Source organism: Pseudorca crassidens, chromosome 9 (assembly GCF_039906515.1).
Source record: "Pseudorca crassidens isolate mPseCra1 chromosome 9, mPseCra1.hap1, whole genome shotgun sequence".
In the NCBI taxonomy this organism is placed as follows: domain Eukaryota; kingdom Metazoa; phylum Chordata; class Mammalia; order Artiodactyla; family Delphinidae; genus Pseudorca; species Pseudorca crassidens.
Window position 1 is genome coordinate 6,375,858 of NC_090304.1, and position 12,474 is coordinate 6,388,331.

Sequence of the window (12,474 nt, forward strand, 5' to 3'; positions counted from 1 at the left end):
CGACCAACCGCCGCTGCCGGGGGGAGGGGGAAGAAGGGCTGGAGAGTGGGATCCGCGTGCGAGGAGCGCAGTGGCTGCAGAGAGGCCTAGTCAGTGAGGCGGCCTCTGGCCTGGGTGGGGCCGAGATCGGCGTGCCCCAAGAAAAAACTTTGTTCAGTCGGAAGTCAGAGCCCCTCCCATTCTGGCAACCTAGGCCAAACACGCGCCTAGAGGTGGCAGCGAGTGTCCACGGGAAGGCCCAGCCTGGCGGGAGAAAACAGGACAGACGCCTTCCTTAAGCAAACGACTCCCAGGACTGCCGCCTGTGGTCTGAGGGGACCCTGAGAGGCATTTGCCCTGGAGAAACCCTCGTGCCATTAATTTATTATTTGGAAACGCATTCCCTGAGGTTGCTGAGGTCCTGGCAGAGGCTGGAGACGTTGAAAAATCAGTAAGAGCCTCTCCCTTTTATGGACTTTCCAAACGAGGAATGAGATATATATCTCTGTGTATGTTTGAAATTTTCCACAATAGAAAGTTTAATAAAATAGGAAATTAAGTCAAAAGAACGGTCCTTGAGAGGGTAAAAATTGAGCCTTTAAATAGAAGAAGAAAAACTTCAAAACTGACGGTTGTACGTATGTAAATAAAAAGATTTTGCATGGCAGAAGACGTCAAAAACAAGAACATGTGACAAGTTCAGGGAAATGTTTGCTTACAAGGTCATGCTACAAAGTTTATTGAGAACCTACCCTGTGGGGCAGGACCAAGGATAAAGCAGTAAACAAAAAGTGACAAAAATCCCGACCTTGGAGCTTATATTATGGTGGGGAGAGACAGATAATAACAAGTAAAACATTTAGCCTGCTAGGTAGTGATAAAGACTTGAAGTAACTGAGGGAGCAGACAAGCCATCCTCTGGGGGGAATAATTCCAGCGTGAAAGTACATGTCAGGAAGTCCTGGGGCAGGAGCATGTCTGTCCAAGGAATCACAAGCTAGTATGGCTGGAGGGGGGAACAGAGTGAATAATAGAGCGTAAGGATGGGGAGGAGGTGTAGAACCTTGTGGGCCATTGAAGTAATTTTGGCTTTCACTCTTAGACCGGAAGTCTAGAGAGCAGAGGGGTTCATCTGATATGACTTATCTTTCATAGTTTTATAAGTATCATTCTGGCTGCTATTGAAATGGGTAAAAACAAAGAGAAAACAGTCATTTGCTCAGAACAGTTATCACTATGGCAAAAATCCAGGAGAGAGGGACTACCCTGGAGGTCCAGTGGTTAGGACTCCGCACTTCCCCTGCAGCAGGCTTGGGTTCAATCCCTGGTCGGGAAACTAAGATCCCTTATGCAGCACGGCCAAAAAAAAATCCAGGAAAGAGATGATGGTGACATGGATCAGGGTGGCTGCAGCAGAATTCAGGGGAAGTGCTCAGATTTGGATATAGTAGTTTGAAGGTAGAGTCAACAGAATGTGCGATCGGATGTGAGTTGTGAGAAAAGTCAAAGATGACTCCAGGTAAATGGAAACATGGAGTTGCCATTTATTGAGATAGGGAACATTGTGGATGACCAGGACATAATAAGTTGTTTTTTTGGTTTTTTGGTTTTTTGTTTGTTTTTGGCCATGCATCACCACCTGTGGGATCTTAGCTCCCTGACCAGGAATCAAACCCAGGCCCACAGAAGTGAAAGCATGGAGTCCTAACCACTGGACTGCCAGGGAGTTCCCTGGACATAATAAGTTTGAGATGCCTCTAAGTCATCAAGTGGAGATACCAATGGACAATTAGATATGTGTCTGGAGTTCAGGGCAGAGGTCTGGGCTGAAGATACAAATTTGTGAGTCTAAAGAGTTAATATCTATACTGTACAAAGAACTCCTACAAATTGACAGGAAAAAAAGATGAGATAAATATGCCAAGGATGCTAACTGGTAATTTTATAGGAAAAGAAGTACAAATAGCCAATAAACAAGAAACTTCATTGCTCGTCAGGGAAATGCAATTTCCTGAGAGAATGAGAACGTTTTCGCCCCTCAGATGTGCAAAAAATTCAGAAGATTTATATCTGTTGGTGGTAAGGGTGTGAGGAAATTACACTTACAGATTGTATCTATGAACTACATATGTAGTGTGAACTCTACATCCTTCTTGGTAAGTATTCTGCCAATATCAAAACTTTAAATGTAGTGAGCTGGGATTTCCCTGGTGGTGCAGTGGTTAAGAATCCGCCTGCCAGTGCAGGGGAGATGGGTTCCATCCCTGGTCTGGAAGATCCCACATGCCATGGAGCAACTAAGCCCGTGAGCCACAGCTACTGAAGCCCACACGCCTAGAGCCTGTGCTCCACGGCAAGAGAAGCCAGCACAATGAGAAGCCCATGCACCACAACAAAGAGTAGGCCCCACTCACCATAACTAGAGAAAGCCTGCACAGCAATGAAGACCCAACGCAGCCAAATAAATAATTATTAAATAAATAAATGTAGTGGGCCTTTAATATAGTAATCCTGCTTTGGAAATCTAGCCTACAGAAAACTCATCAATAAGGATGTTGGTATAAATTTATTTATTGTTGCATTGTTTGTAGTAGCAAGCAGGGGAAGCAACCTGAATGTCTATAAATAAGGAAATATTGACTTATGATGTAATATTATGTTGCTATTAAAAATAGGTCAGGGGACTTCCCTGGCGGTCCAGTGGTTAAGACTCTGCACTACCACTGCAGGGGGCACAGGTTCCATCCCTGGTCAGGGAACTAAGATCCCACATGCCCCGAGGCCAAAAAAAACCCTCTAAAAATAAAGATAGGTCAGAATCTATTGACATGGAAGGGTGACCATAATTTAAGAGGGAAAAAATGTAATTATATAACATTACATCTTTCTAAGCTGTAGGTGAAAAACCCTCAATATAATACGCATACATTTTTTCAGCAAAGAAAAGTAATATCGGTTACCTCAATGGGATGAGATGGGGGTTAATTTTTTTATGCTTTTCTGTATCATTAGACTTTCAACAATGAGCATCTAATTCTTTTATAATTTAAAAAAGTACACTGTAAGGGGGAAAAGAGGGGCACTCTGATACATTCACAAATCCAAACTGCTGGCACTATTCTCAGAGCAGGGTATCAGCAGGCCTCTGGACACCCAGGGCACATAGTCTTTTAAAAGGATTCGTGGTGGCAGTTCCATGTTTGTTCCAAAAAATCCTGGGTTTAGAGTCAGAACACTGCAATAGAAATATAATGTGAAACCCATATGTGCTTTTAATTTTTCTGGTATCCACTTTAAAAAATAAAAAGAAACAGGTAAAATTAACTTTAACAATATATCTTATTTAACCCAGTGTTTCTAAAAAAATATTCTTTTTTCATGTTATCAATATAAAAATTCTTGTTAAGATATTTTACATTCTTTTCCTTCAACTAAGTCTTTGAAATACATTGTGTATTGTACACTTACAGCACATCTCAATTTGGACGGGCCACATTTCCAGTGTTCAGTATGTAGCCACATGTGGCCAGTGGCTGCCATCTTGGCTAGTGCAGGCTTAGCCCTCTTCTTGAAATGGCCTTTAGATCCTGAAGAGACATCCTTTGGAAAAGCGAAACTTCAACGTTGGGGATACATGTGATTTTTTAAAATAGCCCTATATTTTTCAGAGCCAAGTGTGAGGAATGAGGATTAGCAGGAAGATCAAGCTCAGAAATATCCATCAACAAATAGTGTCAGAGCTGCCAAGGATTCTTCAGGATGAGCCAGGCCAGGCCAGGCTGACCCAAACCCTTTAAAGATCAGAGACTCAGCGACTTCCCCGGTGGCGCAGTGATTAAGAATCCGCCTGCCAATGCAGGGAACACGGGTTTGAGCCCCGGTCTGGGAAGATCTCACATGCCGCGAAGCAACTAAGTCCGTGTGCCACAACTACTGAGCCTGTGCTCTAGAGCCCGCGAGCCACAGCTACTGAAACCTGCACGCCTAGAGCCCGTGCTCCACAACAAGAGAAGCCACTGCAATGAGAAGCCTGCGCACTGCAACAAAGAGTAGCCCCCGCTCACCGCAACTAGAGAAAACTCGCACGCAGCAACGGAGACCCAATGCAGCCAATAAATTAATTAATTAAAAAAAAAAAGATCAGAGACTCAGAGTATCCATTAAGGCTGCATCAAAAATACTTCACTGTTTATAAGTAAAATAATAAATGATAAACTAAATTAGGTTCTAATTATAAACACATTTTTCACCTACAAGGACATCTCAGTTAATTATACTAACAAACCAAAAACTTTTTGGTTTAGTTGGTGACTGTAGTAGGCCAAAGATATCAGTTCCTAATCCCTAGAACCTGTAAGTATTACCATATTTGGAAAAAGCGTCTTTTCAGATGTGATGAATTTAAGGATCTTGAGATGGCGAGATTATCCTCGATTACTTGCTTAGGCCCTAAATGCAAGTACCTGTATCCTCATAAGAGGGAGACAGAGGGAGACTTGGCACAAATACACAGAAGGAGAAGGTGATGGGAAGACAGAGCAGGGAGAGTTTTAAAGATGCTGGCCTTGAAAGTTGGAGCGATTGGCCGTGAGCCAAGGAATGCCAGCAGTCATCAGAAGCTGGAAGAGGCAAGGAATGGCAAGGATTTTTCCCTAGAGCCTCCAGAGAAACTGTGGCCCTGCTGACACCTTGATTTCAGCCCAGTAGTACTAATTTTTGACTTCTGGCTTCCAGAACTGTAAGAGAATAATGATCTCTTTTAAGCCACCCAGTTTTTGGTAATTTGTTACAGCAGCTACGGGAAACGAATAGAGTTGTAAATTGTTTTTTTAACAACACAAATGAAGATATTTTCACAGCATGGACTCATATTATCTTGTTCCAAACTTTTCCCCTTTCGACCCTCTTCCTTCCTGCTCTCCACCCTGTCCTATGTAAGGGTGTGAAAAGCGGAGGCTTGGGGCTGTGGTAGCAGTCACCCTGCAACCAAAATGGGAGGGGGGTGCTAAGAGAAACGTACAGGTCAGGGTGACACAGTGTCCTGACACCACTGAGCCACTGGACCGGCTCTGAATCCTCAAACCTCCAGACTGCTTATCTTATGAGATAATTAAATGTCTTAATTGCTTTGACCCCTATTAGGACTCTTGCTACTTGCAGCAGAATTCATCCTAATATAGAATTCAACAGACAGTATCAAAACTGCAAGTAAGAAAAAGCAGTACATTTCCCTGGTGATTAGCGATAAATTGATTTGCTAATCATCAGGGAAATGCAAATCAAATCACCTTGATTTATCACCTCACACCTGTCAGAATGGATAGCATCAGAAAGAACACAGGGAATTCCCTGGCGGTCCAGATGGGTGGTGGGAATGTAATTTGGTGCAGCCACTGTAAAGAACAGTATGGAGGTTTCTCAAAAAATTAAAAATAGAACTACCTCATGACCTAGCAATTCCACTCCTGGGTATATATTGGAAAAAAACAAAAACACTACTTGGAAAAGATACACGCACCCCAATGTTCACAGCAGCATTATTTACTATTGCCAAGATATGGAAGCAACCTACGTGTCCTTTAACAGATGAATGGATAAAGAAGACACGATATATATGTACAATGGGATACTACTCAGCCATAAAAAAGAACAAAATTTTGCCATTTGCAGCAACGTGGATGGACTTGGAGGGCATTATACTAAGAAATAAGTCAGAGAAAGATGAATACTGTATGCTATCACTTATATGTGGAATCTAAAAAATACAACAAACTAGTTAATATAACAGAAAAGAAGCAGACTCACAGATACAGAGAACAAGCTAGTGGTTACGGGGGGGGGGCAGTACAGGGCTGGGGAAGTGGGAGGTACAAACTATTGGGCGTTAGACAGGCTACAAGGATAAAGTGTATAACACAGGGAATATAGCCAATATTTTGTAATAACTTTAAATGGAGTTGAGAACTAAATTATTGCCTGCCATATCAGTAAACAAAGGATTTCACAGCCATCAGCCATCACATTACCCCTGTTTCAGTGAGCCCAGACTCTCGCATCTTCCCATACATAGAAAAGTGGAAAATTTCTTAACTTGAGATATCTGGTTTTCTTTTATTATCAAGTAATCTTTTGAGGTTCTGACTACATTGGTTCTGTTGCAAAAACTCCTATATATCCTGGCTCTTCCCCCTTTCTCTTTGGAGCAGTCTCTCAGAGTTATTTGAGATGCTATCTCATGGGCTTGAAGTCCTAAGAATGTCTGCCGAATAAAATATAACTCTCAGGAATTCCTGGCGATCCAGTGGTTAAGACTCCAGCTTTCATTGCTGAGGGCGTGGTTTTGATCCCTGGTCGGGGAACTAAGATCCCACAAGCGTCGTGGTGCGGCCAAAAAAAAAAAGGAAAAACATAACTCTCAACTTTCAGATTGTGCGTTTTTATTTTATTTTTTCAGTCGACAAAGTATAACCTTTAAAAACTGTATAAAAATAAAATTTAAAAAGTATTTATATTAAAAAAAAGACCAGGGGGACTTCCCTGGTGGCGCAGGGTTAAGAATCAGCCTGCCAAGGCAGGGGATACGGGCTCAAGCCCTGCCAGGAAGATCCCACGTGCCATGGAGCAACTAAGCCTGTGCACCACAGCTACTGAGCCCACATGCCACAACTACTGAGCCAGCACACCACGAGCCCATGCTCTGTGACAAGAGAAGCCACCGCAATGAGAAGCCCAAGTATGGCAACCAAGAGTAACCCCTGCTCACCGCAACTAGAGAAAGCCAGCATGCAACAATGAAGACCCAACGCAGCCAAAAAAAAAAAAATGGTTGAGTGGGACTCCGTGCTCCCAATGCAGGGGGCCCGGGTTGAATCCCTCGACAGAGAACTAGATCACACATGCATGCCGCAACTAAGAGTTTGCATGCCGCAACTAAGGAGCCCGCCTGCTGCAAATAAAACCCAGCAGAACCAAATAAATAAATATTTTTAAAAAGAACAGTTTCATACCTTAAAAAAGAAAAAGCAATACAGTTGGGACTTCCCTGGTAGCGCAGGTTAAGAATCCGCCTGCCTATGCAGAGGACACGGGTTCGATCCTTGGTCCGGGACGATCCCACATGCCACGGAGCAACTAAGCCCGTGTACCACAACTACTGAGCCTGCGCTCTAGAGCCCACGAGCCACAACTACTGAGCCTGTGTGCCACAACTACTGAAGTCTGCGCGCCTAGAGCCCGTGCTCTGCAATAAGAGAAGCCCACGCACCGCAACGAAGAGTAGCCCCCGCTTACCGCAACTAGAGAAAGCTCGCGTGCAACAACGAAGACCCAATGCAGCCAAAAATAAATAAATTTTTTTTAAAAAAAAAGCAATACAGTCATGTTGTCTAAAAATATGGAGGTAAATTCCAGAAGAAATGGCTAAAGGAGTTGAAATCTCTTACCTCTAGAAAGTGGATTTGGGAAGAGATGGGACAGAAATTGCTCTTTTTCATTATAAGCATAGTAGTACTATTTGACTTTTTAAGTTGTGTACCTATGTTACTTAGATAAAAATCAAAATATAGGAAAAAAAAAATTAGGACTTCCCTGGTGGCGCAGTGGTTAAGAATCCGCCTGCCAATGCAGGGGCCACGGGGTTAAGCCCTAGTCTGGGAAGATCCCACATGCCACGGAGCAACTGAGCCCATGCACCACAGCTATTTAGCCTGTGCTCTAGAGCCTGTGAGCCACACAGCCAAAAATAAATAAATAAATATATAAATTTTTAAAAATAAAATAAATAAAAATTTATTAATTTTCAAAGTACTTTATTTTTTTTGCGTTGGGTCTTTGTTGCCGCGCGCGAGTTTTCTCTAGTTGCGGCGAGCAGGGGCTACTCTGTTGCGGTGCACTGGCTTCTCATCTCGGTGGCTTCTCTTGTTGTGGAGCACGGGCTCTAGGCGCGCGGGCTTCAGTAGTTGTGGCACACGGGCTCAGTAGTTGTGGCTCGCGGGCTCTAGGGCGCAGGCTACGCAGTTGTGGCGCACGGGCTTAGTTGTTCCACAGCATGTGGGATCTTCCCAGACCAGGGCTCAAACCAGTGTCCCCTGCATTGGCAGGCGGATTCTTATCTACTGCACCACCAGGGAAGCCCTCTACTGCTTTTTTAATGTAAATGATTTTTTAATATTGAGATAGAGGGAATTCTCTGGCGGTCCAGTGCTTAGGGCTCCACGCTTTCACTGCTGAGGGCCAGGGTTCAATCCCTGCTCAGTGAACTAAGATCCAAGTCATGCAGCACAGCCAAAAAAAACGAGATACAATTCATACAACATAAAATTCACCCCTTTAGTGTATAACTCAGTGGTTTTAGTATATTCACAGGGTGGTGCAACCATCACCACACTAATTCCAGAACATTTTAATTAATCACCCCCAAAAAGAAACCCTATACTTATTAGCTGTCACTCCCCATTCTCCCCTTCACTCATACCCTGGTGACCACTAATTTTTCTGGCTCTGGATTTGCCTATTCAAGACATTTTATATAAATGGAACAATACAAATATATGGCTCACATGTCTGGCTTCTTTCACTTAGCTTAATGTTTTCAAGATTTATCCACATCGCACCTTTTTTTTGTTAATCTAAAATAATTTCAAAATAAAGCACTTTCAAAAATTGACTTTAGGGGCTTCTCTGGTGGCGCAGTGGTTGAGAGTCCGCCTGCCGATGCAGGGGACATGGGTTCGTGACCCGGTCCGGGAAGATCCCACATGCCACGGAGCGGCTAGGCCCGTGAGCCATGGTCGCTGACCCTGCGCGTCCGGAGGCTGTGCTCCGCAACGGGAGAGGCCACAACAGTGAGAGGCCCGCGTAAAGCAAAAAAAAAAAAAAAAAAAAATTGACTTTAGGGTCACGATTTTTAGCTAAAATGTGTAATTTTTTTTTAAAGTTCGTAAACAGTCGTAGAATAGTTTCAACGTATTTATGAGACTTAACAGGGGGACTTCCCTGATGGTGCAATGGTTAAGAATCTGTCAATGCAGGGGACACAGGTTCGAGTCCTGGTCCGGGAAGATCCCACATGCCGTGGAGCAACTAAGCCCGTGAGCCACAACTACTGAAGCCCATGTACCTAGAGCCCATGCTCAGCAACAAGAGAGAAGCCACTGCAATGGGAAGCCTGCGCACTACAGCAAAGGGTAGCTCCCGCTTGCCACAACTAGAGAAAGCCTGCGTGCAGCAATGAAGACCCAAAGCAGCCAAAAGTCAGTAAGTAAATAAATTTATTTTTTTTAAAAAGGATAGGGATGGGCTTCCCTGGTGGCACAGTGGTTGAGAGTCCGCCTGCCGATGCAGGGGACACGGGTTCGTGCCCTGGTCCGGGAGGATCCCACATGCCGCGGAGCGGCTAGGCCCGTGAGCCATGGCCGCTGAGCCTGCGCATCCGGAGCCTGTGCTCCGCAGTGGGAGAGGCCACAACAGTGAGAGGCCCGCGTACCGAAGGAAAAAAAAAGAAAAAAAAAAAAAAGGATAGGGACCCACATAATGGAATATTTTTAAAAGAAAAAAAGACTTAGGAAGTATGTTGAGAAGTTTACATTTAGGCTAGGAATCTGTGGTATTTAAGAAAATTAAACATATTAAATATACAAATACAATTCTTTAAAGTTTGAAGGAATTTAAGTTGCAGATGGGTATGATTATTTAAAGGAGTCCAATGTAGCCAACCAGAGTTTATCAAAGAAAAGGTAAAGATAATAACTCTTATCTTACTAGATTTATAGATAGAACAATAAACGTTGTAAAGTTAAAGCCTTAAGGAAAGCTAGGCTTTAAGTATGTTACTTTAATACAATTGAATAGTAACCTGTATTAGTTTCCTGTGGCTGCCGTGACAGATCACCAAAAAACTGGGTGCCTTAAAACAACAGAAAGTTATTCTCTCACAGTTCTGGAGGCTAGAAGTCCAAATTAGTAGCACTGGGCTGAAATCAACATGTCAGCAGGGCCTTGTGCCCTCCAGAGACTCTAAGAGATAAACTGTCCCTGCCAGCTAGCTTCTGGTGGCCGCTGGCATCCCTAGGCTTGTGGCCGCGTCACTCTAGTCTCCAAGGTCAACATCATTAAACTTCTTTCCGGACTCCCCTGGCGGTCCAGTGGTTAAGACTCCATGCTTCCACTGCAGGGGACACAGGTTCATCCCTGGTCGCGGAATTAAGATCCCGTATGCCCCGTGGTGCCGGGGGGTTGTGGGGGGGACCTCCTGGGCCTTCTTCTTGTAAGAATACCTGTGCTTGCATTTAGGGCCCATCGAGGTAATCCAGGATAATCTCATCTAAAAATCTGTAACTCAATCATATCTGCCAAGACCCTTTTTCCCAGATAAGGTAATATTTACAGCTTCCAGAGATTAGGACCCGATAATTTGTGTGTGGTAGTGGAGGCATTATGAGCCTATCACAGTAACTTTAAAAAAAGAAGTAATCACAGTCTCTTCAGGTGCACCAATACCACTAACATGCATCATAGACACAATGACAGGATTCTCTCCTGCTGAAATTTTTAGCGGTATTATTAGGCAATTAGACCAAGGGAACCCAGAGCACTTTGCTCTTGGCCTTAAAGCTCAGCCCTCTCTCTGTTATGGTGCTTTCCATCACCAGGGTTTTTAGGTATAATCTCCTCTCTCTCTCTCTCTCTCTGTCTCTGGCTAAGATACCTCAAGTCCTTTTTGGAAGTACGTGACATATATGTATTTAAATTAGAGGGGAAGATGTTGGGGGCTGGAGGATAGTCCTGACTCTACTCCTAAAACACATAGCTCCAGTTTTTTTGTTGTTTTTTTTTTGTTTTGTTCTTTGGCCGTGACCCGCAGCTTGGGGGATCTTAGTTCCCCAACCAGGGAATGAACTTGTGCCCCCTGAAGTGGAAGCCTGGAGTCTTAACCACTGGACCACCAGGGAAGTCCCTAACTAGTTTTTTTTTTTTTTGGCCGCATTGGGTCTTCATTGCTGCCCACCGGCTTTCTCTGGTTGCGGTGAGCGGGGGCTACTCTTGGTTGCGGTGCGTGGGCTTCTCATTACAGTGGCTTCTCTTGTTGCAGAGCATGGGCTGTAGGCGTGCGGGCTTCAGTAGTTGTGGCACACGGGCTCAGTAGTTGTGGCCCATGGACTTAGTCGCTCCTCGGCATGTGGGATCTTCCCAGACCAGGGCTCGAACCTGTGTCCCCTGCATTGGTAGGCGGATTCTTAACCACTGCGTCACCAGGGAAGTCCCCCTAACCAGTTTTAAAACATGAGACTAGTAGTTCTCAAACTTTAGTATGCCTCAAAATCACCTACAAGCCTTTTTTTTTTAATTTTTTTATTGGAGTACACTTGATTTACAATGTTGCATTAGTTTCTGCTGTACAGCAAAGTGAATCAGTTATACATATACATATATCCACTCTTTTTTAGATTCTTTTCCCATATAGGTCATGACAGAGCACTGAGTTCCCTGTGCCATACAGTAGGTCCTTATTAGTTTTCTATTTTATATATAGTAGTGTGTATATGTCAATCCCAACCTCCCAGTTTATCCCTCCCCACCCCGCCAAAGGCTTTTAAAACAGATTCCTAGGCTTCACTCACCAAGTGTCTGATTCAGTAAGTCTGGAGTGAAGCTCCAGAATTTGCATTTCAAACATTCTCAGGTGTTGCTCAAGCCTCTGGTCAGGGATGACAAGGGCCCCCACTTGAGAGCCACTGGTAGTAGTAAAGCAGAGAAGACAGAGGAGGAACAGAGAGAAGGGTTTTCAGAAGCCAGACTTTCACTTACCTTCGCATAATGGCCCCCACCTCTTCCAAGGACCCCACCTGTGGCCAGGAGCCCTTGAGCCGAGGCTCTGCCACGGCTCTGAAGAGTGACTCCAACTGGGCCCCTCTACCAGGATTCAGCTGGGGAGATCTCCCGCTTGGGAAAAAGGAGCAGCTCTACAAACCCACAATGTGGAACCCCAGGCAGAACTGAGAATGCAATGCCGGAAGGTGAAAACCCAGGGGGAAGAGGGCAGAAGAGATAGGAGGTTTCCAAGACATGGATTATGAGGCTGGGCACTGGCAGCCACTGAGAAAGCAGCTGCGGCAGAGGAAAGATGCTAAAGGGCAGCTGAGAGAACAGGGGGCAAAAGAAAGTATCTGGGTTCCCTGAGACACAGTGCAAAAATCCTTGGAGTTACACATGATTTTGAGCAATTTGTGGAACAGTTTTTTTTTCTTTTTCTTTTTTTGGCTGAGCCGCACGGCTTGTGGGATCTTAGTTCCCCAACCAGGGATCGAACCCCTGCCCCCCGCAGTGGAAGCACCAAGTCTTAACCACCGGACCACCAGGGAAGTCCCTGAAAACTTCTACTTATGGCAAATGACTCTTGCTTTCCATACTTTACACTGAGAACCAATATAGACTTAGAACCAGACCACCTGGGTCTGAATCTAGACTTGGCCAAGTAACTAGCTGTGTGATCTTGGG